Source organism: Trachymyrmex septentrionalis, unplaced genomic scaffold, assembly GCF_001594115.1.
Source record: "Trachymyrmex septentrionalis isolate Tsep2-gDNA-1 unplaced genomic scaffold, Tsep1.0 scaffold62, whole genome shotgun sequence".
Lineage (NCBI taxonomy): Eukaryota > Metazoa > Arthropoda > Insecta > Hymenoptera > Formicidae > Trachymyrmex > Trachymyrmex septentrionalis.
This window is the reverse complement of record NW_017305800.1, coordinates 3,474,208-3,479,740: the sequence shown is the minus strand read 5'-3', so window position 1 is coordinate 3,479,740 and position 5,533 is coordinate 3,474,208.

Here is a 5,533-nt window from a genome sequence, read left to right as displayed (position 1 = left end):
ATCGATCGGTGCTGCTCGTCGCGGCGCTTTAAATATTACCTTCCTCGCGAATGGGAGCGCGATCGCGCGAATAGGCGCAATCCGAAAATCCTTCCCCACTTGCTGTACCGCTCGCACAATTGGGGATCGCTAGTCCGTTATTCCATACGAACGCACTTGCGTCGCAGTAATAATTATCTGTTACGAATATCTATTGTAAACTTGCTTGTAATAGAATATGTGACACAACTCTTGCGCAACGTTGTATATAAAAATCCAATCTAACAACAAATTATTTATTTATTTATTTACTTATTGCAAAATTATCACATATTTTTTTATTATTACTGCCTCGAAGACGCATGTATGTAATTTATTTATTGATATTAGCAAGGATTAAGCTCTGAAAACTCTTTTTTTTTTTTATGAATGTGTAGTTTACAATATATATATTTAAGGAACTTATAAAAATGATCAAAGTTTATATAGAACATATAATGAAAAGATGTAAAATATAACATACAAAAACTTTCTTTTTATTCTCGGTATCAAATTTAATTTTAGATAAAATTTCTTATTTATTTTACATTAAAATAGTATTTCTTACTTGGAAGAAAAAAAGTTATTTGCTTAAATCAATGAAACTGTAGAGAAAGTGGAATTTTATGCGATTTCACATTCGTAATCGATTTTTAATTAATTTACTAACGTTCTCTTGAATCTTGCTGCTTTTTTTCACACATCGATAGGTTAATGATCTAAATATTCTAAATGAGATTCCTAAAAATAGATACACCTGTCACGTGGCTCTCCGTGTATGTGTGTGCGCGTAGTATAAATCACGCAAACAACAAAGACCCTGAATTAAGAGATATACGCAGCAATGAGAATATGCCGACTTTCGGTAGAACAGATGATAAATTTGTTTAATTAACTTGTAATCTCTCAGTTTGCCATTGCGTGTGTTTGCCATTCGAGAAGCTGCTGGAGAACCTGTCAGACGGAAAAGTTAATTCTTACATGATCGGTCTGGCAATATTTGCTTTAATCACGAATGAATCAAATTGCTCCACGGCGACCACCAACGGCGAACATTTTAATATAAATAACAGAACTCATGATCGCGATCTCATTTTGAGCGCGATATGCTCGCTACTTTTCTTTTGTAAGCGCTCTTTCTCTTCGAGACTTGCACAAAGAGATGCTCTGGCGGATCTCATTGTTATATTGACCACTGGAATACTCCGTAACGGATCAAAATTTAATGATTAAAGTTTACGTTTTAAACGCCTCGAAATGTTTTGTAGCATTTATGTAAAAGAGACTGCATTCATAAGAATTCGTATTTAATCTTTCGTAAAAATATGTTTTATATGATTTAAATTGCTCATATTAAGCAAATATGCGACAATTATTTTTTTTCTAAAATAACTGTATTTAAGTATGTATTCTAACATATTTGTATATTACTTATAAATAAAAAAAATTCACGTTTAACAGGTTTTGTATTAAATTTATATTATAATTTATATTATAATTTAACCCTAAAAACAAACAAAAAATAAAAAATGAGACAGTTGTTTTAAATATTATTTATATATACATTTATTTTCGTTAACCTAAATGCCAAACATAGATTACTTAACTAATGAAACAATTGTTTTTTTTTTAATTAATGTGCTAAAATTTTTAATGAAGTAAAAAAGAATCTCTTATGTGCTTCACCAATAGATTGCTTTAACGTGTGTGTGTGTGTGTGTTTTTATCTGTGATTAAAATACGTTCTTTTAGAGTTACTTTTATAGTGGAGCTCACTCTAAAGAATGAAATCTTATTCTTAAAGATTAAAAATTGAGCCACTTATTTTTCAAAACTGGCTCAATTATTTTCACATTTTAGAGTAAGATTCCAAAGAATTTAGAAAGAATGTTATTTCTGAAGTTCTTTGAATTTTTGTTACAGATAACATTACCCATCCTTAAATATATCGTAAAGTTATAACAAGAGTTAATAACGAGAAGGTGTGTACGCGTACAATAGGTGTCAGTCGGGACAACGCGAGCAATTACAAGAATGTTTGTCTTGGGTGTGGTTCTTCTTTCATTAAGAGGACCAGAAACCCTTGAAGAGCGAAGAATTAAATTAATGTTCATTGACCTGAGAATTAGATCGATGTCCAGTTCAATTGTCGCTATAAGTTACAATATTTGTTACAGAGAACAAAAAATTCACAGTTCAAAATGTGAACACCTTTTATATTGACACGATTGCATAACATATTTACATGACATATTTGTTATGGCATCAGAGATATTGACATTGCAGAGTCAGTATCTAGGGATCTTTCGAGATGACAAAACGGCACTCGCAATTATGTTGATATATAATTCTTAATATTAGCGGCTCATTGCGATAACTGTAATTAATTAACTGTAATTATTACAAATCAACTGTATTTTAATTCGTATATAGATATAATAATAAAGGTATATACACAGGTATAATAAATATTTATTTGTTGTTAAATATATCAAAGTATACCTATATAAAACGTATTTAAAGAATAAAAATAAAATGCGACTAACAGATTCCGCATAATTTATATGAAGAAGACGCAGTTAATTTGCTTCAACTTGTGATATATGTTCTAGTTCTTGCATCTTTCATTAAAAATCTCATTGGGCGAAACATCATTATTTCTAGTTTCTGAGTTAGAGATATTTGGAAGTATCTTTTATTGAGATTTTCGTTTATTCATTTGTTTATATTAGTTTACACTTGTGTATGTGTGTGTGCGTATGCACGTACATACTGAAAATGTTACAAAAGTAGCAACTATAACAGTAAAAATATGTAATTATATAATTGTACAGTTTCATCTATCGCTGGATCATCGCGCGAGCGTGCACATATACACACACACACACGCGCAGATATACGACATTTATTTCATATATATATATATATATATGTGTGTGTGTGTGTGTGTGTGTGTGTGTGTGTGTGTGTGACATTTTATATGGCAATAGAAAGACTAATGCCCGTTTCCATCAATGTATAGTGTAGATTAACTTTAATCTCGGTTCAACTTACTCTTCGTCTTTTTGTAGTTCTAAAGATTAGAAAAAGACGAAGTTGAACCGAGATTAAAGTTAATCTACGGTAGCGGAAATGGACATAAAAGAGAATAATTTTAACAACTCTTGTTAAAAGCATTATATACGATATTCGTATAAAAATTAATATAAAAATTCCTAAATTATAATCGCCTCGGTCATATAGGATCATGACATCGTAAGTGAGAAATGACGTTAATGTTTTTTGCATGTCATTTGTAATTAAAAAAAATTTGAATAAAACAAAATAATGATCGCTTTAAAACTCTTGTAAAAATGGGCCAAAACTATTCTTATCCCCCTTGACAGTCAGTAAATAGTCACAAAAAGCACGTGAAATACGTTTACCAGCGTTTACTCATGTGTAATTTATTTTCACTTCTTCACGTGCTTTTTACGACTATTTACTGATTGTTGGCGAGAGGGGGAGGGAAGGGGAGTAAAAATATAGCTTCTGGTTATTGTAACAAGTGTTTTAAAAGCAATTTCATTATTTTAATTACATAAATATATAAATATATAAATATATAAAAAACAAAAAAAAACCTAAATAAGGACTTTCAATCTTAAAAAAAACTAAATGAATTTAAAACGACACGTCAAGATGGACTAACACGATATTAATTCGAGGAACGATTTTTGTTAATTTATATCGCTTGGAAATTGTGAATCAATGTTTGCGTAACTTCGATGTTTTCCCGTTGAGCGTATGGACTACTGCATTTCTGCCAATCTGCGAGTGATCCAATCTTACTCTCAACGTAGTATTACAGTCTATTTTTCGCTGGAGATGACTCTAAAGTGAGCCGAAACGTTCGATATAATAAATGAAGACTACCCTCAACACTTGAGTGATTATTTACATCTCCTAACTCTTCGCTCTTACGCGTTAGACTCTCATTAACCTTGTTTTAAATTTCTAATTTTTCATTATTTTATTTTATCCAAATTCTAGATTTTATCCTATTTCTAGAAATATGATATATACATTTATTTGTAAAAAAATCTTCTAAATAATTTTTTATTCATTACTGCGTCGTATATCGAAAATTTTTATCTATTTTTAATTATTTCTAATATTTTTCAATATTGTTGTTGAAATTTATTAATAGTCTGAAAGCTATATTAATAAATTCATTGTCGAAGTTGATTATATTATGCCATTATACTTAAATATTTTATATAAAAATAATGTGTACTAATCCAATGTAGTGCGAGTAATCACCAACAATCATTTTATCTGTATTCATAGCTTTTCCTTTAGAAAATACAGTCGACATAAATATCATCCTATCCTACGGCATTAATAAATAATAAAGCTAAAATGACACTTGATTGTGATGTGCTCGAGAAAACGCTATTAGCACTATTTATGTTTTTCTATCCTTATTTATGTCTAATAAATAATAAAGATGAAATAGTACAGATAGCGCTAATCGCGTTTCCACGAAGACACTCTATGTCTCCTAAGGAAAGCAAATTCGATGTGTAACATAATAAATCATTACATCCCTGTTTGCCAATGTCAAATAAAGACGAAATGATCACTGCGTTATATTGTGCCTCTTGCTAGAAAGCTGAAAACTATTTGACAAGCATAAGTTTATTATTATTTTCTAATATGGAAATTTGCATTTTATTTTAAATTTTGCCTGAAGGTTAACAAGGTCTATGTGGTCCAACTTGCTCCACTAACTAATGCTTTCTACTCGAATAAGATATAACGTCCAGTTCAATTGTCGATAAAGTCGAACTATTCGTCATTAAGAACAAAAAAATCGCAGTTTAAAATGTGGATACCTTTTATATTGACACGACCTTACAAATACGTATTTACATAACATATTTGTTATCGCTTCAGTGATATTGAAATTGTAGAGTCAGTATTTGAAGATCTTTCGAAATGATAAAACGGTATTAACAATTATACTAATATATTCCTGATATTAATAGGCTCATTGCGAGACTGTTAATCAATTATATAACTGTTGGAATTCAATAGTATTTTAATCAGTAGAAGGATGTAATATATAAAGTAAGTAGTTAAAAAGAATAATAATTCGATAGATATTTATTATTTCTTAAAAAAATAAAAATATCATTATAAAAAGTATTTAAAGAATGCCAAAACTTAAAAATCTATTAAAGAATCTCATATGATTTATGTATAGAGAACGTTTTCGGTCAATTTGCTAAAATTATTACATTTCTTATAGCTCTCATTGAAAATTACAATAGGAAAAGCACTTTTATGTTAAGATATCAAAATGAGATTTCTAAAATTATTATTAAATCTCAGTCTACATATAATATTAATCACAAACAGCGTTTTTTGTGCCAACAATGACTTAGAAATTATTCGTTTACCCAACAATACAGTACCATCAGTCTATAACATTTCTCTGATATTGAATCTAGAAGAAGACTTGTTTACTTTT